A 25079-nucleotide genomic window follows, 5' to 3' on the forward strand; every position below is an offset into this window, starting at 1 on the left:
CCCAATATCCCACGGGCCATCGCAGTGCTGGCTAAGTAAGTCTAGATGTGGTGGGGAGAAATCCATCCGATGGTAATAAATTGCAAATGGATTTCCCTCCTCTTCGCATGGCTGCAAAGCTATTCACAGCCGTGTACATCGGCAGGATTTTACTCTGGCGCGGAGGGGACTATTTGATCGATGGGCTGCAAAAAGTTCTGTATCAGCCACTATGGCAGTGAGTAAGTATGTATGGATTCATAAACTTTATTGCCAAAATAAAATGGTAAGCAAATAAAGTAATTGGAAGTAAGGTTATCTAACTGTACAGTATTCCACTTTGTAATACACGATCAAACGCGTCTGAAGACTGCACATACAATTTCAGTGTCTTGTGTATTCAGTAATAGAAAGAGAGGGGTGTTTGAAGTTTTGGATTATTTTCTTTAAATGACATGAAAGGAAATCCCAGGATTAGTAATTACTGTACTGTACAATTTCTGTATGTGGCAATAGTTATAGCAGCCATGTTATTATATTCAGACAAGCTGTGTCTTTATTGAAGGTGTGCAAGGAAAGATACTGTACAGCTGGTCTCATAAATGAGGATTTCTGATATATTGTAGCAGCAATTTCTTATTGAGCATCTTACTGACTGGTTGCTTTGTAGTTGAAGGGAAAATAATTTTCCTTTGTAAACATTCCTATTCTTCTGACATAAATGCTTTTGTGGATACCTTTATCAATAACGGTATCAATATTTACAAATCTTTTTTTGCATTAAAGCAGTTACAGATGGCCTGCGGATCGCCAGCATGTCTCCGCTGGCAATCGCTGGCGCAGAGGCGCTCCATCTGACTGGGACGCGCGTGCGTCTAACACGCACGCGTGTCCCAGTTTCAGGATGGCGCCACTGCGGGTCCCTGCCCGTCTCCACTTCAGGGAGATGGCCAGAGATAGGGGGGGCAGCGGGGCGGCGAGGGGCACTGGGGGAGGCGGCAGGGTAGGTGGCTGGCAGCGGAGCGAGCTCCGCAGCCATGGGGCGAATGCACGCGTCTCGTACACGCCACTGGTGAGACCCTGACGATGCAAAGAAGAGGCCGGCTCCATCTGTACAATCCCATACCTCCCAAATGGCCGATTACAGAAGGAAAGTGCCGCTATTTGGAGACTGCCCCACTATCCCTCCTGCGGGTGGCAATGTCCCGCTGGGGGGGGGGTCACGTGTAGTTGGGGGGACCTGGAGACCACCACTGCTCTGAGGGGACCTGAAGACCACCACTGCTCTGTGCAGATTGTTTTGTCAAATCGTTCACCACATCTTTCATCCACGACACTAAGGAAGTTCACAGTCAAGTAGTCACCTTTCAGTGCATACAGCATCCAGTGTGTATACACCTTTTGATTTGCATACACAATACGATATCCTAAATAATGTGCACTCCAGTGCATTGTCAGCTACATCCTCCGTCAGACCTTCATACCAGGTACATTCACGCATGACCTTGCTGGGTACACATATCATCTAATGCAGTGGTAGCCAACCCTAGCCCTCGAGAGCTACCAACAGTTCACATTTTCCAGACAACCTAGCTGCTGCACAGCTGCACTCATTAATCACTAACACATTTTAAGGAGGAGAGCTGCAAAACATGCACTGTTGGTAGCTCTCGAGGACTAGGGTTGGCTACCCCAGATCTAATGTGTTCCCAGCTTTAAGGTGCGTACACACTAGATGATCTTTTAGACAAGGGGTGGACAAACCTCTCCTAAAGATCTACCAAAAGCTCATGTTTTTAAAGCAACCTGTGGATCTATAATAGGATTGAATGAAGCACGATTGATAATGGGAAAGTTAGTAATGATTGCAGCTGTTTACCAGTTAGGTGGTTGGTAGAGCTCGAAACCAGGTTGCCACCCCTCTTTTAGACAATATGCACAATAACTATGTATCATAAAGGCATTATTGTGTATAATGTATTGTGTGCACGCACTACTTTATATTGTTAATGAGGTGCTCTCCCATGGTTCATAAGCGATATCCTCCACGATCTGTGCATGCATTATGATGGAGTATATCGCTAGCATGAGCCATTACCCCCCCCCCCCCCCGCCGCCATTGCTCATCGCACTAAGGCCATTATTCTGATTGAGTTGGACAGCTGTGGGTTCGGTCGGACGGCCGATGTATTGTTTTTGTGCATGTGCAGAGGCGTTTCTGCGCATGTGCGAACGCCGCGCACATCTGAATGTGGCGTGAATTCCGTACAGAAAATAATTGGACTGAGCTTTTCGAGCAGGGGGTGGAGAGGGGCGTGAATGGCTGTTTGGGCTCATTACCATATACATACGCCCCGTGTTTCATGGGTGTTCCCATGAAAATGCTGGGTGTATGTATAGTAATCTTGCCGTGACGCAAATGTGGGCGGCGGACAGCTGACATAGCCGGGTGCCAGCTGCCCGCCCATATCCCTGCTTTTGCACGGAGAAATGTACAAGTGGTCTGGAGCACTCGGGGCTGCCTGACTGTCAGCAACCATCAGAGGATGGGGGAGGTTCCCACAGATGGAGGAGTTGTTCACATGAAACATCCACTCGCAGTCCGTTCGCTCGGCGTCTCACCGCATTCGGAAAGTGTTCAGTAGGCGGGGCTAAGAACAATCGGTTGCCATCCGAAATACGCATCCACCCGAGTCAACTAGAATAAGGGCCAAAGCGTTGACAAGTGTGTAAGCACTTACTGATGCCGGCTACCTTCCACACAATTCTGTCTCTGCCAAAGGCGGCCTAGCTCTAATGTGTACCCAGCATGACTTCCATTTTTTTATTATTATGTAAATTCAAACTTCAAATTGGAATCTTAAAAAGCTATCAACTCATTTTCCTGCCACCATTTAAAATGTTTCAGAAAGTGAATTGTCACCTCCCTGGCAGGAAAAACAAATATCAGATAACTTGATATATTTGTGTTACAGATACCATTTATTAGGTATGTGCTCTGCCAAAGTGTTTCATTTATAGCTTCGTTCTGAAAATAAATGTGTGCTTTTGCTTAATCCCTATGTAAAACAATAGATATGAAGCATATACATTTTTCATATTATTTTGCAGAGATGTTTGTTTTATGACTTTGCTTAGAGCATTGCAAGTATGTTTAATGATTCCAAAGGAAACAGAATATACAGAATTTCAAAAATTAAAAATTGCTTACAAATGTTTAATGCATTACTCCAATGGCTGTGATTAATGGTGATTTTTGCAACATAAACATAAAATATACAGTCGATAGGTTGACAGTTAGACTGAGAGCATATGGAGCCTGATTCAGCAGCAGTTGCAGTTTTGCTAAAATAGCAAAACTACAATACAATTGCTGTCTCTCACATGCTGGGGGCTGCCCAGCATGTAATGTCCCTCCCTGTGATGCAATTGCAATTATATTGCAATTTTATTGCAATTGCATCCCAGGCATACTTGCGTACATTTGAAAACTAGTTTCAGGGAGGTTATAGTTTGTAAAAGAATTTTGCACAGCGCCCCATTAAGGGGGCGTGTCACGCTCCTCCCAAAGGCGTGTCTAGTTCCATATATGGAGAGATTGTTAAAAGAGATTGTGAACGTGGCACCTAGAAGCGTGGTTGTGTACTGCTACATCTGAGAGGAATATTTTGAAGTGACTTATATCCAAATGTAGACGAGGGGGATAGTGGCACATCATGCAGGGTGCAGAGTCTCATTTAACCTACACACAGAGACCCTACACCCCTCCAAAGATGGCTGACTCCTTTTTGGAGACAGATGCTAGAGGTGCTCCTTCACCTCTAGCATCTGACAAGGGAGAAAAAGGTGCCCAGCGCAACCTCGAAGCGTGGATTCAAGGGATGCTGAACTGTGTCCCTGCAAGGCTGAAACCCCAGGCAAGGAGCATGTAATCCCCTTGGCTAACAAGCATGTAATTTCCCCTGGCCAATGAGCATGTAACTCTTCCTGGCCAACAAGCATGTAATGCCCCCTGGCCAAAGAGCTTGTAACTCCCCTGGTCAATGATCTTGTGATTCCCCCTGGCCAATGAACATGTAACTCCCTCTGGCCATTGAGCATGTAACCCCTGGCAACAAGCATGTAAGTAAGTAGGACTTATTTGGCATAATATGTAATACGAATTAGGGTGTGTGTGTGTGTGGCATAATATATTTTAGGCATTACGGTGTGTGGCAGAATATGTAATGGGCATTGCGGAGTGTGGCATAGTGTGTAAGGGGCATTGCTGTGTGTGGCATAATGTGTAAGGGGCATTGCTGTGTGTGGCATAATGTGTACGGAGCATTGCTGTGTGTGGCATAATTTATAAGGTGCATTGATATAGGGTAAAAATATGACAAATAATGTCAGGGCATGAATCAGGAATAAAAAAAAAAGTGCTACTGTATGTATTGTTTGAGAGAGGTGGGCCCAAAATCGGTTTCTTGCCTAGGGCCCCATGAGGTCCGAATGGTTTTGTACCTTCCATTTTCCACCATAGTGGGCACTCATTGAATCAGCATGCACCAATGCGCACCCCTATCTCAGAGGAGGATGACCAATTTACTGTACTATCCAGAGTCTCCTTCTATCTGGTGAATCTCTAATACCCCTTTCAGATTGCACTGAATTCCCAGGTTATTACTGGATTGGTGCCGGGTCGACCCAGGTCGAGATGCGTCGTGAAAGCACCAAACCTAATATCCGAGGTTGACCAACCCCGCAATTCGACCCAGGTTTTATGAGGGTTTAATTCCGGGTCGGTCTGTGTATAACAGGCAACCTGGGTCAGAGCCGGGTGGTTCCTTTTGATAGATCTACAGATTCTAGATAGACAGTCAATAGGTTTACCCAAAATGGTCGACATGCAATAGGTCAACAGGGTCAAATGTTTCACATGCAATAGGTCATCAGGGTCAAAATGTTGACATTAAAAAAGGTAGACACATGACATAGTCAACATGAGTGTTTTGCGATTTTATTTTTTAACCACCCTTTTCTAACTTTACCATCCATGTCGGCATAGAGGGAGAATATAATAGTGTACCGAGCCCAAAGCATGGCGAGCGTAGCAGGGTATACAGATGGAGCGTCAGCCATCCTTGGCCGGCGCTCGTTAGATCCCTTGCATTGACGAGCACCGGCGATAGAGACTGGGGCACGCCTGCATCTCACGCGCACGCACGGCCCAGTATCACGGCAGCTGGGCAGTGTCTCCCTGCCCGTCTCCGCTTCAGAGAGACGCTGCCTAGTTCAAAGGGGGGGGGGGGGGTTGGGGAGGCGAAGGGGACCAGCGGGGGAGGCGGCGGCAACCGGCGGCAGGCTCTGTTTGCCAAGGGGTACGCGAGAGTCTCTCTCTCGCGCACCCCTGGCGGTAGTCGCCGCAGGCAGGACTGGTGATAGAATCGTCAGCCCCTGCAAAGCCGGCACCATCTGTAGTTACATTTATTGGGGATCCATGTCAACAGTTGTCAAAATTTACAACATAAAAAGTGAAAAAATCAGGTCTATCATTTCATGTGTCTACCTTTTCATGTCATTTTGAGCCTGTCAACATTTTGAGCCTGTCAACCTTTCCCATGTCAAACTTTCCAAAGTTGATCTTTTAACCCTGTCAACCTATTGCATGTCAACCTTTTGGGGTAGACCTATTGACTGCGTATCTAAACACTGTCCATCTAATAATCCGCACTCTGACCCAGCACTGCGCACTGAAAGCTGTAATAGATTGTATAATATTGTATAATATGGATTTCCCAGCTCTGCAAAACAGCCACTAATGCTGTGATATCTGATTGATGTACATTTCTGTAACTTCTTGAAGCCCTTGAGATTTTTTGGACTATTAAAACATAAAGTACAAATAAAGTTAGAACATATCTAAATTTAACATGGGTCATACCACATGCTGTGTTATATTGCCTTATAATTCCATAATTAAAAGTAGACAAAAAAGAAGGCAATTCAGTATGCTCCACGCTATGATTTATAATGGAGAACTAATTACCATGCTCAGAACATTATTGTCACCCATAGAGAATGATATTTTGTGATTGACGTTATTTTAAAATTTGTAACTGTAGAATTGTTCTTAGCCTAATGATGTCTCAGGTTTAATCTGTGATTGATTGTATTTTTTTTACAGTTGCAGCTAGGGGGTATCAAAATTAGATGTGTGTGTTGTAGGAACTTGGAAGACATGACAGGACATTGGAACTCTGCAGCAGAACCTCTAGGGAAAGAGTGGATGGCACTTGGCAGAGGAAACTTCCACCAACTACACACCACATACACAGTGCCAGATTAAGGTATAAATGGGCCTGGTTCTGAAAATTATCAAGGGCCTATTATGCACAATAATAGGGGTTGTGGTCAGCACCTAATAATGTGGGGGGCGTGACCAGTGTTCTATTTGGGTGGTCTGCTCATGGGTGTGTCTCTATTTGTGCAAATACTTTCAACTAATTATATATGCCTGGAAAAATGCAGGGGGCTGGCATAGGAAAAATACAGGGAGAGATATTGTCGGGTGCACCCCCAGGACGCCGATGTCCTAAGATACTTGTGGGGTGAGCCCGCACTCCAGTCATAAAAAAAAATACTGTAAGCCAAAACTTGGTAGACAATATTTCAGCACCTTTTATGTGGTCACCTAAGTTTACCACACCTTATACTCCTTATAAAAATAATGCAACACAATAGTAACCCCCTTATACTGTACTTGCCTCTTACACATTATGCAACATGGAATGAGCCAAAATTCACACTGACTGAGCCAAAATTCACACTATAACACATGGACTGAGTCAAAATTCTGACACATGGAACACATGGATTGAGTCAAAATGACAGCCATTGACATCCATGCAGAGAGCAGGGGGCTGCCCAGCTGTATTCAGAGCACCATAGGCAAATGCAGGGAGGGAGGGAGGGGGTCTGGTTGCCTGGAAACCCCCGTCCTCTTAGCAAGTGCCTTAAAATATGACAACAATAGCACTGGTATATAATATGATCAATAGAGCTGCCACGACATCATGCAGTGTAAGGGACAGAGTAGCGCTGCTGCACATGTCTAGTGCACCAGCTTCTTCTACCACATTTACTGTATGTGTGGATCTGAACTACAGTATCATGAGAAAAGTATCATATTTAATAACTTTTAAGTGGCCTTCGAAACTGGGCCGTTTGGTTCCAGAGAAATCTGCCCTCGAACAACATGAACAGCCATGAAATTACATTTCAGAAATGAAAAAATTGGTTTACCTACAATATCTCTAGAACCAATGAACCCATATGGACCAGCCTGTTATCAGATTGTATGCCCAGCGATTTGGGTTCGACTGAGATCAACCTCGAGCTTCTGTGATGCTGGAGGGGGAACTGGCAACCATTGGAACTGGGTGGGGGTCGGAATTAGCGGGTCCCATGTTATCCTATGGAGAAAACGTTCCAGCTTTGCCTGGTGGTTTCTCCGGTTCCCGAGGGGCTAGGGACACGGGGCCAGGCTCGTTGGAAAGCCCCAACACTCAGCTACAAAATGCGCTTATTTAAAGAGTGAGCTGGGAGCTGTAGCTCCATCAGGCCCATGTTAATCCAGCCCTGCACATACTATATCTACATCCTCTTTTCAAAATAAATATGCATAACGTGTGAGTGCAGTGCAACATGTAAAATTTAAACAATAGCTGTCTAAGTGCAGAACAGTGTGATGGTGATCGGTGTGTGAAAAAGCAGTAGCAGTCAGGATCCCAGTGGTCACAACACCAATGGTCAGAATCCCACCAGTGGAATCAATTCAATCAATTTGCCTGTCACAATGTGTGTATTAGGGTGAGACACTAAGGGATGGTAATGTTTAAGCTGTGGGAGTGCATGGTTAGGGTTAAGCTACCGAAGGGGATGATTAGTGTTAGGTTGGGGGAGGGGTAAGTCTAGAATTAGATTACTCACCACATCTGTCGGCATTGTCAGAAATTTGACCATCGGGATACTAACAACAAGAATTTAGTACCCTACCCATCCTGAGCTACTGTGAGTGCATCTTCACAAAAGCCCCTATTCACCACAGTAGATGCACTTACATGTTCAACTTATGGTGAATTGGAAGGACCAGATGATTTAGGCACCCCCAATAGGTGGGGATTTTTGTGCTTGTACATGGTGCCATTAGCTTTTACAACACAGCTGTTGGTGTTCAATTTGTGAAGCCCCACATTAGTTTAGAAGTGTACTCTATTACCTGGGTGTAAGTGGCTCCACTGGTGAGATCATCTAGACTGTCATAATTGACCTTAGGAGGTATTCTGGAAGTTGTTAATGTGCCATAAATAGATCAGGCATGAGCCTAGAGATGTGATGTGTGATGTGATGTGTGATGACCAGGGTCCAGTACTTGGTAGCAAGGAAACAGGTAGAGTACAAGTAAATTGTGGCCAGAGACCCCGACCTACATGGAGAAGATGGGCGCTAGGTGCCAAATATAAATGTACTAAAGCTAGGCGCAGAGTGTTTTAAAATATTTATTGTTAATGTTTTGGGTGCCACTGTCCTGGACCACTGTTGTCGAGGCAGGAAAAGATTAGTCCCCGGTCTGCTTGGGGTAGGGAGAAGTGGCTGTGCGCCTCACCTCTGTGCACTGAAGGGAACTGAAGGGAAAAGCAGCAAAGCACTTCATGCCTGGGGACTGCGCTAAGTGGCACAGCTCCAGGCACTTTTAACCGCCGGGGTGCTCAACACTGCATGCCGGGAAGAGCCTCAGCATAAGGCTACAGGACTGGGGAAGCCCAGCATGGGGCACAGAGTAAGCAAGGGAAATATTAAAGTATAATGCACTGTAAGGCATGCTGTAGTGCCTAGATATGGGAAGCCTAGTGCTGTATTTATGAAAAGTGTATTTAAAGGTTGTGCAGTGCTGAGCCAGGAAAGTAGTTATTTTTTTTCTGATAATAAATTTGGAGTTTTTATGCCTTACATATGTTTCTTTTACTAAATAAGAATATTTAAAGAGTTCATAGAGAATATGAGAAACAATCTGAATGTTTTAAAGATATTTATGCAATGATATATAGAAATCACAAAAGAATATACAAATGAAACTAATGTCAGCGTTTATCTTTTTTGGTATGTGCTGAACTTAAAAGTACATTGTTACTGCATGGAAGCAATGTTTTTTTAATTAGTGCCACAATTAAAATGTAATATTGCCTTGGCTCAATTCCTGACAATGGTTTCTGATTCATTTTAATGACCTCTGAGTATTCTGCAGCTGGGCTATCAATCAGATAGTGTTTCAAGTCATATAATAATGGATTTTTGTAGTTACTTTTAATAGTCAATGTTTTATAAACCTCAAACACCATTTCTAAAGTGTGAAACAGTATTACATTATTTGGAAACGATGATATTGTTCACATATTGGGGTAGATAAGGGAGGAGAAGTGATAAAGTGCCTGGTACTTAATCACCGGCCAGTCAGCTCCTAACTGTCCCTTTTTAAACCAAGCCTGTAACTTAACAGTCAGGAACTGATTGGCCATTGATAAAGTAGTACCAGGCACTTTGGGCCCTATTCTAGTTCACTCTTTCTGACAAAATCCTTCTTAGATGGACAAAACCATGTGCACTGCAGGTGGGGCAGATGTAACTTGTGCAGAGAGAATTACATTTGGGTAGGGTTTTACTTCAAAGTGAGCTCTATATTGCAGTGTAAAAATAAAGCAGTCAGTATTTACCCTGCACAGAAACAAAATAACTCACCCAAATCTAATTCTCTCTGCACATTTTACATCTGCCCCCCTGCAGTGCACATGGTTTTGTCCATCTAAGAAGGATTTTGTCAGAAAGAGTTAACTAGAATAAGGCCCTATGTGAGAAAACCATACACAACTGCTAGTCATACACAGAATGAAAGTTGTTCAATTTTTTATTGGCCCCATACAGGTGCATGTAAGGCAATTAACAATCCTGAATTCTCCAATTACCAGTATCAAAACTTCCCTTTCCAGTCTGAACGCATGCAAACCCTGCACCCCACTACATTATGAATCACACAATATAAGTTCAGATTGTTGTATTGTGCCAGCATGCAAAACAAGATTTTGCAGGTGGCATACAGATATGTCCATATACATCTTGGATATTTTTCTAAATTTGTCATGTGCCAAATTGTGCCGCACAATAAAACCAAGATGTATGTGGACACATCTGTATGTGAATTTGCTTTGCGGATATTGGGCCTTGTTTGTATGGGAAAGCCTATGCAGTTGCAATTTTTCAGAATATGGAATGGCTAATCACCACAAGTGATAACCAAGAAATGAATAGAGATACCCTCCAGGGCCATCACAAGGTTCTCAGCAACTGTGTACACATACGCAGCACCGACACAGTAACAAGGAACATCGAACAGATGCCCGGCGGTAGGTGACTCCATTGCCTTCGGCAGTTCCGCCACTGCATGTATAAACACTCTTGTGGGTTTATTCTGGTTCACTTGCAAATGCAAATTCCTTCTCTAATGGACAAAACCATGTGCACTGCAGGTGGGGCAGATGTAACATGTGCAGAGAGAATTAGATTTGGGTGGGTTATTTTGTTTCAGTGCAGGGAAAATACTGACTGCTTTATTTGTACACTGCAATATAGATCTCACTTTGAATTAAAACCCCATCCAAATGTAACTATCTCTGCACATCTTGAATGAATATTAATAGCATACTAAATCTGACTTGAAGCTCATGTTTCCCACACAAAGACAGACAAAAATATAATTTTCTAGATATTACAATTTGGGAGAAAGGTACTTAGCTGCAAGGTTTTAGATGGCTCTGGCTCCCAGTCATTCCTGAAATAAAGATTTATATTGATCTTGAATCTGCAGTTTGAATTCTATAAGTGCATTTTAGTAGTTGTTTAAACGTGATAGCGCTTGATTAAAAAAATAGAAGGGAGGGAGAATAGATAATTGTGGTGCTTTTTTTTCTATTATTACAGGCCTCAGTGGTTGTTTTTCATTATGGGTTATGATGTAGTGAGACTTTTATACAACTTCAATGGGAATTCTGATGGCTCATTACTTTAAGCATGAATCTTAAATTGCTATAGTTAGCTACCCGACTGTGTCAGAATTAAAGAGCGCTTTATGCGGTAAATAATTCCTCCATCTACCCTGTAACTACTTCTTGGAACATGTGGAAGAAAGTTATGTTCTGCTAGAGTGAGTAGATATGCATTGCCACAGGCATGGACACTTATTCCAAAGCTAATATTTATAAACTCAAATCTGTTCCTGTACTTGTTTTACACATGGATAAGCTGCAGTTTTGTATTTAGTTTAAGCAGGAACTAAAATAAAATGTAGGCAGGAAAAAAGAGCGTGAAGGCAATATAAGGGAAGTATCTACACCCCCCTCAGAGCCCACAGTGAGTGCCAGGAAATAGATGAATGTAATGTATTAAAATAAAAAATCCTTCCAACTTCTAAAAATCACCATTTTTGGCAGTTTGCCCAATCCACTTATTTATTAAGCTCCAGAAAGTGAACATTTCGGGAGCTTGCTCTTTAGAAGGTTTTGCCTAAAGAAACCCATTGGCTGTTTCTGCACAAATCCCCACAGAAGTATCTGAAATATTCCTCTTCATCACCCCGCAACTTATGCATGCGCAGGCTTACAGCCCTACAAGTGCAGCAGTACACCCAATAATAAACATGGTAGTCCTCACAACACAGCTCTTATAGGAAATACTGCCCTATTATTAATGTGTACTATATAAACTGTGTTATTTAGAGATAACATTGTAAGCTTGCAGCAGGGCCCTCTAACCCCGAATTCTGTCTGTTGTTACCCAGTTTGTTTTATCACTGTCTACTATTGTAAAGTGCAACAGAATCTGCTGCGCTATATAAGAAACTGTAAATAAATAATAAAAAAATAACAGGTCAGATTACCTTAAGGGCCCGATTTAGACATATTGGCAGGGCTGCTAATTATCAAACAGTATACATGAGTGGGTTACCCCTGCGGCCATCATTGGCCATTCACAAGATGATTGACAGCAAGCACGTGTTTGTAGGCAGAACTCTAGCATTATCTGGAAATGCCGCTGAAAAATGCAGGTGGGCAGGGCCGTTGGGAGGGAAGTATGATGATGTTATCAGTGGCCCCAATCTCCCCATGGCCTTTGTAAACTCATATGGGGGAAAATCCATTGAATAATGAGTGTTTCTGAATGGATTTCCTCCTGTTCGCATGGCTGTAAATGCATTCGCAGCCATTCACCGAGGCGAGGAAACACTCTGGTGGGGTGTCATTTACCTGATCGCTGGGCTCAGAAGATTCCCAACCAACGATCAGGTCTGAATCGGGTCCTTAATCTGAAGTTGCCTGAACTTCCAGGATTCGGGTCAATCCAGGTCAAAGCTAGGGGTTTCCCAATAGACTCAGATTTCAAATCAAAGCAAAACATAATTTTCATCTTATTCTTGTGTGTTTTGGATGTATCGGGGCAGTACGGTTGGTATAATGGTTAGCATTACTGCCTCACAGCACTGAGTTCTAGGGTTAGATTCATATTCTCCCCGTACCTGCATGGGTTTCCTCCGCATACTCCGGTTTCCTCCCACAATCCAAAAATATACTGGTAGGTTAATTGGCTCCCAACATAATTAACCCTAGAATGTCTGTGTGTGCGTGTACATGTGGTAGGGAATATAGATTGTAAGCTCCACTGTGGCAGGGACTGATGTGAATGTTCAAAATATTCTCTGTAAAGCGCTGCAGAATATGTGTGCGCTATGTAAGAAACTGTTAATAAATAAATAATAAATAGGGGGTGACTGTGTCATTTTACTTTTCTCTCAGGCAAACTCCTGTGTGCTACACTGTTCTCCTGGCTACATTGGCTGTGCTATGTTCAGACTCATAACAACAAGCTGCTGTGATGTGTATAGTGCAGTGGTTCCCAAACTTTTTGAATCACGGCGCCCTAGAGCATCAAAATGTTTTCAAGGCACCCCTAGGCCAAATGTTTCTTATTGTGAAATTTAGAAAAAAAAAGATATTAAATTAAGTGCATTGTGTGTATATGTCACAGTTATCTGGCAAGGGACATGATTTGCTTCTGTTTGTCCACATATATCATGATTGGAAGCCACCAACACTAGTTTTGCCTGTTACATTGACCATTAATAATATGAATTGATCCTGGTCCACCAACCCAAGGAACCCCTGCAAGTGTCCTGAGGCACCCCAGGGAGCCTAGGCACACAGTTTGGGAACCACTGGTATAGTGTATACAAGGGATGCTGCTGTGCGCTGTGCTGTACTCAGCTGATTACTTTGGCTGTGCTATGTTCAGACTCATAACAAGTGGCTCTGTTGTGTATAGTGTATACAAGGGATTCTGCTGTACTCTTCTGGTTAATGTGGCTGCGCTGTTTCCAGCTAAATTGGTTTTGCATTTATAAGCAGCACTACAGTGTATCGTCATTTGTCAGCTGCGAAAAAAGTAAAAATAAAAGAAAAAAGATTAAAAGAAATTTAAAGACGTTTAAAAACAGTAAAAACTGCTGATTGTTTTAATTTTTTTATCAACGTGTGTGCTCTATACCCCTGTGCGTTTATTATTCACGTAAAAAATAAGCTCTTTGAATTGAGTGGGGCAGCAAAAAAATATATTGTTCTATTGTTTGTACTGTTCTAGGCTAATAAAAGCCATTTGAATTGCTGCAGTGATCTGTTAATTTAAATGATCACTTTAGAGAAGAACAACCAAATACTATCACTGCAGCTGCTGCCACCAGTCATGGTGATGATACTAGTGCTTCAGTGTCATCTACTTAAGTTGATGATCAGGGCATCTGAAATAAAATAAAAAATATACAGTGGTAAAGAAAAAAATGATATACAGTATTACAGGTTGAGTTTACCTTATCCGAAATGCTCGGGACCAAAAGCATTTCAGGTAAGGGATTTTTCCGGTTTGGGGAATATTTTTTTAACATACTTACCTGGTCCCCAGGTGAGGCTCCAATTGTCCTCTGGCATCCACGGCAGCCTTCAGGATCTTCTTCAGCTGTCCCAAGGGTGCATTGCGCAAGTTTGAAGGTGTGCCGGCGGTGACGTCACCGGTGTGCCTGCGCACTCACGCAATGCACCCCGTGAACTCCGGGGGATATGGTAAGTATCAAAAAAGGGGGGGGGGGGGACACAAAAAAAAAACTAAATATTCTGAAAAAACACGTTTTTTTTTTTTTTTATATTTCAGTTTGGGATATTCGGATACAGGATACTCAACCAGTATAGGGAAAGTTTATTGCAGAAAACATAACATTTACATCATGCCAGTCACCACATGCAATGGTGAGGAATGGTTTAGACATTGACATTTATATATTAGTGTTGGTTCTGAAAGTTTTTCTGCCTCTGATGATGCAAGGCATTTCATTCAAAGTCTAGTAGAGGTGTCAAAAAAATAGAACCACTATGGTAGTAGAACAAAATGTGTGTTCATAAATGTTACAAATCCCAGAGGAGAGTCTAGGGTTTCCACATTAGCTAGTCTTACACTTCTCACACAGTCCATGTAGAGAAGCCTCTTTTGTCTCCTTCCACCATTTCTGTAACCTCTGCACATTTGGGGATGAGCAGTACACGTAAAGATGGTGAAGAGGACATAATAGAAATTGAAGATGCTTCTGTGGAAGTTGAATATGATGAGGGGGGAATGTGTTTACTACTACTATCTGACAATGGGGAGGAAGATGTTGATTATGTTGCCTAGGTAATGTATGTCAGCAACCAATGGCTGCAGTTATTAATCATGATAAAAGTCATTGTGATGCAAAAAAATCAAACAGGCAGCCTCTTGGGAGTAGAAGTATTTTCCCCAAAAAATTCTGATAGTGTTTGTGAAGGCATCTACTATATTTGTGACACCAAAATTATTATAGGTATATTTGGAATGCTTTGCTGTGTATAGTGTATACAATGGATTCTACCAAGACACACAGGATGGTCAAGCATGAGACATACCCATAAGGGCAAGAGAGTTAATAAAAAAAATCTAATCTCAAGAGGAGATAATGTGGCAGAGGGTTGTGTGTGTGTATATATACATTCACAGGCAAATAGCACTCTGCATGTATAAGGGAAAAACATGAGACATTGTATGGCTAATCTTTACTATTTCTGAGTGATGAGAGGCTAGGTTACAAATCTTGAGAGCGATCCCAGAAAATAAAATGGACTGCATTAAAATCACTGCCAATGACTACCAGGCCATGGACCAATTGATCTAAATGGAGGAAAAAGTCACGGAGGAGGGCACTCTGGTTTTACAACATTAATTGCCCCTAAGGGTCTGCAAATGTCTGTTCAATTTTGCATTCTAGTGTAAGAGAATAGTTTTATATAGGCATGTGCAGATCCGGATTTACCTGGATTTTCCTGAATCTCAAAACGGGATCTTATTGGATATCTGGCTGTCACATGTTTTGGATGCAAAACATCCAAATGAAGACCTTGTTAATTCAAATTAAGGTCTTGATTCTGGTTGACTTGCAAATCAGAGGTATTTCAACTAACGGTACCTTAACCCTACCCCCTGCTGAACACCGAATGTCCCCACAAGCCTGCGAATGGATGTTTTGCATAAACATCCATTTGTAGGCTTGCTTATGGGCCCAAAAACATTCAATGGTCACTGACCATGAATGATTTCTGAAGCGCTCGCTAATTTAAGTCACTCTCTGGTGCCTTACATTAGCAGCGCCTTGCTCTGAGAACATGGCAAGCAGCTGACATCCGGTGGCGTTAGCTGCCTGCCCAAGGAAGGCAGGAAGCTGCCCCCATTCACATGGGGATGCCCAGCATTTTCCTGTGTGCACCCAGCATTTACTTGGCATGCAAACCCTCCCTGCCCGCCTCCTGCACCCCCCACCCCGCTTTGTGCTCCTTAGAGAATATGCCAGGACACCCACAGTGAAGACCTGCACATGCGCAGACAGTAAACATCGGTCGCCATTGCGAATTTGCAGTTTATCGACCAGATAAGGATCACCCCCTAATTCTTATAAAGGAGAATAACATCTGCATATTTCCTTCTAAAGAACTGTAAATCCATGGTCCTTTTGAAAGTTGAATTAAAGATCATTTTACTTTTATATTTGATAATTAAAACAGTTAGTGGAAAAAAAAATTGGAGAATGCTAATAAAATACATTGATAGTCAAATTGGATGAAAACAAGAAATATGATAACAGGAGAGGCAATTAACAAAAAATTAGAGACTGTGGTGGTGGGGGCATAGATAAAACCAAGGTGGGTCAAAAATGTGCAACTCGATAAACAATGTGAATTTTAAGCCCAGCCCATTAAAGGATGGGCAGAGCTGGCCCATGCATTGGCAAACGAGGCAAATGCCTACGGCACTTTTAATGCCATGGTGCATGCAGCTCATACAACTAAGTCAGCAGCAGCCAGACAGTATGAATACAGTAAGTGCAGTGTGAATAAGGAGCAATAAGTTGTGGTGTAACGTGAATCAGGAGAAAAGGGTCCACCAACCAAAATCTTGCCTAGGATATCAATGTAGCTAGGGCCAGCTCTGAGGATGAGCTAAGAACATAATGGGGCAGATTATACAAATATAGTAGTAAGGTTAGGTTTGTGGTGATAATAGCCCAGTAAATGGGTAGTTAGGTAGATAGGTAGATTCATTTTTTCAAATGAAGAGTTGCATTATATAAAGGCTTAAATTAAATGGGTTTCATCAGCAAGTCATGTATTTAATATTGATGAAAAAGAAACAAATTCTGTTTTCAGATAAAAGTTAAAAAGACCGTTGAATATTTAAAAAGTCCCCTGCGTCTTATTCCACAAGAAAATATGAAAAACTCAAATACAGGATTTGCAAGATCGCCTCAAGTGTCATTACTTGTTCTTGATGACATTAATTTATTCTCTGCATCTACTGAAGTAATAATTAGGTCCCAAGATGTAAATAATTGCAGAGCTAACATTCAATAGACTACTTAGTAGTAAATTATTGATTCGTTTTCTAAATCAATCTGAAACATCTCAAGTTCTGTTGTAGCATTTTTAAAATGTAATCACAATATCTAATTTCATTTTGTAATAATTTAGGTACTTGGTAAACTGTCCCCCTTCCCCCCTGTTGAGTAAATATCCAAGTAGCAGATGTGGCCTATGGGATGTGTTGGGTGGTATTGGGTGTTGGGTGGTGTTGATGATATGTATTTTTAGGCATCCACTATAATAACCCATACAGCTGGAATTTAAATGGTATTGAAATTAATATTATTTAATGTTACACGGGGAAGCAGTCTGTTGCGCAGAGAAACACATTACAATTCTCTTTTTTTCCCCTTAGTTTTATGGCTCTTTTTTTTTTTTTTATTATTATTATTTTTCCAAAAAAATATATTTTACAGTCTATAATATTTTTGTTTATTTTATATTACATTTTAATGGTTCAGAAATATTTTCTTCTTCAAATATTATATACTTTAGGATTTTTTTTTTTGATTAAACAAATCATCTAAATTATGTGGGGTTATTCAGACCTGATCGCATCAGTGATAATTTAGCAGAAACCTGCAATAAGATAGTTGTGAAAACCAGCCCTTTGCAAGGCTGCACATCCATTCACAACTCATTCACCATCAAATTATTTCCCCAGTCTGTATGTAACCCAGAACCTACACTACCTGGGTGACTGAAACAGGCTGATCGCTCCGGAGCTGCCGTCACACACCTTCCCAGAAAACACCAGGATTTTCCCTGACACTGCCAGAACACAGCCAGTAACCACCCGGAAACGCCAGCTTCCTGTTAATCAACTTGTGAAAGGCTTACTATCAGAAAAGATGCAGGATATTTTTGCTAAATGGCCTTGTGCATGGGCACTATGATACGTTGCATGCACAGGGTATTGATAATCACCTGCTTTGCGATATGATATAGAGGACCCCAACGCATTCTATTTTTTTTAAGTTCAGTAAGTGATTGATTGAACATTCCAGTTATTATTGAACTATTTCTTAGAATAAAAAATTCGCATGATTTCTATTGAATAATATTTTATATTTTTTACACATATTATTCATATTATTATAAAAAATAGAGCTTAGTTACTAAGCATTGATTTGTAAAATGTGTCACTTTAAAACATGCTTATTCTAGCAATATAAAGGGAAATTATCTTACTATACAACCCATAGATTTCTACATGTTTTCCACATGAAACCTTTCAGTTGTGCCTGGACAGCATTCTGTGGCACCTGGGGGCAGTGCACCTGAACTACAACATTCCTTGCCTGCCAGATTGGAGCAGGTAAGAATTACTCATTTCATTTTACAGAAGCGCTGGGAAGCTTGTATTGGTGGAGAGGCTCATAGGCAAATGCAGGGGGGGGGGGGTTCTGGTTGCCCAGTAACCCCCATCCTCTTGTCGAGTGGGTGAAATTATGACAATAGCAATGGTACATAATAGGATTACTGGAGTTGTTGCCACATCATGCAGTGTAAGAGGCAGAGCGGAAATGCTGCACATGCCCAGTGCTAGTAATGTCTGCCACGTTTTCTTTGTCCTCAGTCAATGCACTGGACCAGAGAGCAGTTGCCAGATAGAAGAGACAGGAGCCTTACCATGAGGTTGGGAGAATGTAAGCTTGAAAGTGCAGTACTGGTTTTATTAAGCTTGTGTATTTACTCATTATGGTATGTTTAACATTTCCTTACAACATATTTATATTATTTAAAAGTTTGATACATCCTACACTAAAGTATAGAGAGTGTTAAATATTAGTACTGTATTTCATGTATAAAAAGACTAGTGTGTACATTAATGTCAAGGGTATTTACTAGGTTCTACTAGTGCTCCCCCAGACTCCCGCTCTTGCTCCGATGTTCCAGTGGAAAATTTGTGGACTCCATTTGTAAACCCCCCTCTAGAAATCCTGCATTTGCCACTGAGGCAAATCTTTGCACCACACTGGCTATGTGTGCCCTACAGGTAAGGTCTCACCAGTAGAATGTACTATATGCTAAAGGTAGTTTGTTTGAATCCACTGTAGATGAACCCTGCAAAAGAGCTGTGCCACTTCTCACACCCATATGAGTGCAAGTTGCAATCACCCAGATACTGCAGCAATACACGAGTGGATGTAAAGGTCCTGTGGTATGGAACTGTGGGAAATGTCATGACAGCTCTCTCTATGCACAGTGACGGAACTGGCTGCAGTGGCAGGTGAGCATTATGACAGGTTCCACCTCCAGGGCATACCACCTTGTGTGACAGCACCAGCTTGTTGAGTCACTATTGCCCTCTGATGTGTGATTCTGAGTTACATACAAGCATTGTAAAACCTTTCCATACAGACATGCGATGGACAGCTAGGATCTGTACTATAGGTGCAATACTACTCTGCAGACATACTCACAGTGAGCATGTGGCCCCATCCCCTTACACACTTGCTGTACCCTCTCCCTAGTTATGGTGCCCCATTTCATTTTCTTCTGAATCTAACCTGCTATTTTGTTATTTGTACCTCCTGGTCATTGATGTTTCTACAGTATATTGGGTGCAATGTGCTCACTGCACAGTGATCCTGGATCCTGCATCGGGGGTGGGGGGGGGGCAACCCACATTCTGCACGTTTACCCCATCCTAGGTTAAAATGGTACTATATGTTCCTCCTGATGTTAAATTCCAAGCTCTCATGTAACCTGCTCCCCGTATTGTTCAATCTGTGAAAAGGCACTCATGCCACCTCAATTCAGGAACATACCAAATGCCCTGAGCTTCCTAGTTTTCCTTTGACTGTTTCCTATTTAACTGTTTATTTTCTGATCACTTAAACTGTGGTGTAACCAGATTTAATGAATACACATATATTGGCCCCTACAGCTGGGTATAGCTGATTTATGTGGCTTCAGCATACTTCTGGTATATTACAAATAGGCCCCTCTGACCTTGACATTACATCATGTATCAGTCAATGTTGGATTATGCATGTACTGTCAATTACAGCATAAAAAGATAATTTACTGTATACCAAGGAAGAGCTATTCCTCATGTTCAGATTAATATATGTAAAACATACAGAGGTTGTAACATATCATTAGATTGTGCTGCATTAGAGTCAAGAGTAAATTGGATGCTAATTATATGCCGTGACACTAATTTGTCATAGTTTTGCAAATGTTTATAGTTATGAGGTTAAAGTCTTCAATTAGAAACGCAGAATGTATCAGTTCTCCTTCTACATACAGGCTCATTCTCACTCTCTCTCTCTCTCTCTTCAATCTATGCTTGACTGCATTTCCATTTAAAACCGGGTCTTTACAGTATATGTGTTTTATCACCCTATACAGTGGTGGTATGGGGGGGTAGGGCATGACAGATTTAGGGGGGCATGTGCCCCCCTGTCAATTTTGAAAAAATAATCAAATTTATGCTGCATCCCATGATTTATGAGGTCACCTGCGGCCCACTCACCAGGCACAAGGATAAAGCTGCTTGGCTGATTTTCAGTCAGCCACTATCAGCCCTCCACTGTGTCAGCTGCTCTGCCTCACCATGATTGGTTCCTACATGTGACAGTGCTAGAGTCCAGATGCAGCCACCACAAGGATGCGGTGGATGCCATCCTAACATGAGATGACCGGGGGATAACATCCTGCTAATACAGAGGGACACCGTGCCACTTGTCCAAATGCCCAGCAGTTCACCAATCTACAGTACATGCCCTGGCCATTCCTATTCTCTGTGGAGCCATGGTAGAGTAACGCTGGCTGCTACTGGGTGTGGGGAGGAGAGTCACGCAGTTCAGAGGCTTCTGAGGGCTGGAGGAGGGGGTAAACAGTGCCTGGAACCTTGCTTGGGGAGGGGTGGGGGGTGCCAAAGGAACTTGGAGAAACATTGTTTGGTGGGAGGTGATAGGAGCTTGGAGGAGTGGTGTTGGAGGTGTGTGAAAGGAGCCTGGAGGAGTGGTGCTGGGGGGTCTGGGGGGTGAGAGGAGCCTGGAGGAGCTGTGATGCGGGAAGACGTAAAGCAGGTCTTAAAGCCTTAAAGCAGGGTGGAAGGAGCAGTGTTGGTGGTGTGAGGGGGTGAACAGAGGCACAATTTTGTGGGTGTCAGGCAGGTTTCTTTGGCATGGACATAGGAACAGCCCTCCGCCTCTACCCAAGCCAGTGTTCCTTTGGAGTAGAGAATGGAATGTTACTTCATTTCTTCATGCAATGTTAAAGTGTTATTGGATCATTTGGACTGGTCTTTGAAACATTATTTCAGGTAAATTATGACCTTTTACGTAATCTTTATTTCCCAAAATGTAATCTTTCTTCTTTTTATAAAATAACCTACTGTAATATGATTTGTACCTTACATATATTGGACATTTGGATTAATTACAGCCTCTTCACAGGACTGCCTCAGAAGTCATCTTCAATCTATATTTCTGCAGTCATCTTTTGGCAGAGATTTGCATAGTTTTAGAAGGGTGAAAATATCTATAACAGTTAATTAAATCTATACCAGGTGACATTTGAAATTTGATATGTTGGGTGGATGTGCACTTTTCTAAAGGTTGATCCCTCCATAAACCCCAATACTACTACATCATCAGGGCAATTTGCTTCCTTCCATGAGCTACTTGGCACCTGTCCAGCCTTTCCTTTCAGCTGGTATTCCCACAGGGAGTTCTACAGCTATGTAGTGGCTCATGAAGGGGGGCATTCAACAGACTACAGTATGTCCCTTAAATAATGACTTGCTCCACCAGGGTGCATCATAATGACAGAGGCCAGTATAGAATTAATAGACCACTATACATATAGTACAAAGGATTTTATTATACCACTTTCAGACAGAATAGCCCCTAAATTACTGCTTTTACTCCACACTTAAGTGTTGGGTTGTATTGCCGATCTCAGCCTAACCACCTATCACACAGAAAAGCAACTTTCCAGGTCAAGCATTTCTGTATGGTAATTTGCTGAACACACGGTGCATTTATTCTGTGTGAAAGGTTTAGTCTGGCTCGAAATTCCTGGGTAAATATCATGGTCAAAGACTCAGGAATTTCGACTAAGGTTCACCCTTTCACACAACAAAAGGACTGTGTTGATCAACAAATTGCCAAGTAGAAATGTGTGACCTGGTATTTTGCTTGTCTGTGTCAAGGGTATATGAGGAGAAAATTTACTTAGGTGGTATTTCTATGAAAGTGGAGATGATGCCCATTGCAACCAATCAGTTTCTACTTCTCGTTTACCTCCTAGAAGATAATAGCTAGAATCTGATTGGTTGCTATTATAAACATATCCACTTCTATAAAACTCCTGCCTAGTAATATTACCACTAGAGTCTACTGGACAAATGAGATTAGTATGTCAGTTAAAAGTGGGGGTTTCCTAAACTTACTTAAGGATCAGTATAATACACAATTGGTTTAAACACTAACTCGAAATGGGGCATTATTGGATTTAGTATTAACAAATAATATAGATCTAGTTTCCAATACCAAAGTAATAGAACATCTGGGAAACAGTGATCACAACAAGTTCTTACTGGAAATCAACTTCTTTAAACAACAATATAAGGGACCATCTATAATATTACACTTTAGGAAAGATAACTTTGAATTATTCATGGAACTTTTAAAATAAATTGAGTGGGATGCGTTATTTGAGTGAAAAAATGTAGAGGAAATTTAGGAAACCTTAGAAAATTAGCTTGAGAGAATAATATTAAATATATCCCAAAAGTAAATAAATGGTAAAATCAACAGGAATAAGCCACCATGGTTGGACAAAAAAGTAAGGACAGCAAAAAAACAATAAGATAAGAGCATTTAAAATTGACAAGGCTAATGGGAACGAGGAATCAGTCAATAAGTACAAATAAATAAATAACATTTGTAAAAGGGTAATCAGAGTAGCTTAAAGGGAAAATTATATTACACTTGCTCCTGAGGAAGCCGGATACTTACCTAAACAGGGAAACGCGTTGAGCACCTTTACTGGTCAGCTGAAGGGGTATTCCATCTTGGAGACCAACCCACCTCTCCCAATTATTAGCACACCACGCTGAACTGAATCCTGAGAAAACGCTGAGGCTGTGGGATTTAGCCTAATCCCTAATTGGATATCAGGGTGAGCTACAAACAAGGGAGTCCTGAGCTCTTGAAACCATAGAGCACTGGGAAAAATTGGTCCATTTAATCAAAACCGTTGGATTACAATTCCCTCTAATACATCTATGAGGAGGATCAACGATGGTAATATCTATATACCCTTATTCAGCTGACATATGACTTTTTATTCTAATTTACCACTAAAATCAATGGAGAGACTGAGCCCTATATTTAGTCATCTCTTTTGAATTTTAATTTTGAAATTTTAACAATTGTATTGTATTGTACATTATATCTTGCAAATTAATCAGTAAAAATTAATAATCGTTATACCGTCTCAAATGTGTATCTCAGCCAGCGCCGGTACAACAAAATCTTCTTTCATGAAATGAATAAGCGACTCATTGGCATGTGAGATCGATCCCCAGTCAGTTACTTTTTTCTCTTTTGAATGTTTTTGGATCTTCTGTACCTGCTGCAGCAGCTCCTACCCAGCTGTGGTTGGCAAGGGTAGGTGGATAGTTGGAGACTGGCTCTGCCTGCTGCAGCAGCCTCTGCTGTGCTGTGGTTGGGTAGGGAAGGTTGATAGTTGGAGACCTGCTCTGGCTGCTGCAGCAGCTTTTGCCCAGCTGTGGTTGGGAAGGGTAGGTGGAACAAGAATTGCATAAGCATAAACTTTTAAACCATCGAATGGGCCTTAAGACTAGTTCTAGTAAACAAATTAAAGATTTTTGATGGCTCAGTCAATGCTTCACCTTTTTTTTAATCCAATTTAATAATGACCTAGATGCTCAGTATCTCTGAAGTGAAAAGATTTTACATAGAAACCAAGTTGGTGAACAACAGGTAAAATTATTAGTAAGTAAAGTATACATCTCACAATTCCTGCCACAGTGCCACCATTATCTGAACTGCAGAGCACACCACAGTGCTCTTCTCTCTACCTCCACAATGCAAAGCAAAGGGGCTGTGTTATGTGGACACGCCCCTATTGTCATGTAGCCACTCCCTAGTGTTGTACGACCACTTGTCCTTATGACATGTAACCATGTCAATTATGGCATGCGCCACTATCAATTTCTCTAAGAAAATGTTTTTAATTGCGCCACTAATTTCCAATAAAAATATTGCAAACATTATCTAATATTACAAGACAAGAAAGAAAAAATGTGTATAATTTGTTTACTAAAAATCAATGGCAGCATCCCTTAAAGATATGAATGGCCAGATTAAATAGAGGGAGTCAGTGCAATTTCAGATTGGTTTTGCCCTTAAACTTATTGCCACTTAAAACTAATTGATGTATCATATCTAGTAATAATAAAAAAAAAACAAAAAAAAAAAACAATGTGCTGACATAAACCATACAAGTATAAAATGTATGTACATAGAGATGCCGGTACTTATGTAGTATCTGGACGCCCGATTATCGCATCGCATCTGACCAAATCGCATGCGATGCGATGCAATGGACCCGATTTTCCATAGGATTCTATGGGAAAAAGGGTCCTTTTCATTTCCCCACTATCCAACTACGCATGGAGTTGGATATAAACCTGTGGCGAGCGCAGCGAGCCACCGAGCCCGAAGCATGGCGAGCGCACGCGGATTTGTTAAAAAGTATTCCGCATCCCCTCGCCACGCTTCGGGCTCGGTGGCTCGCTACGCTCGCCACAGGTTTATATCCAACTCCATGCGTAGTTGGATAGTGGGGAAATGAAAAGGACCCTTTTTCCCATAGAATCCTATGTTAAAATGGACTCAGTCCATTTTAACATTGTATCCTATGGAAAAATCGGGTCCATCGCATCGCGTCGCATGCGATGTGATGCGATGGACCCGATTTTTTAATCGGGCGTCCAGATACTACATAAGTACCGAGATGCCTCTAATAAGACCGATTTAAATCAATACAGAAAAA

The sequence above is a fragment of the Crinia signifera genome, chromosome 3 (genome assembly GCF_055691185.1).
Source record: "Crinia signifera chromosome 3, ASM5569118v1, whole genome shotgun sequence".
NCBI classification, from domain to species: domain Eukaryota; kingdom Metazoa; phylum Chordata; class Amphibia; order Anura; family Myobatrachidae; genus Crinia; species Crinia signifera.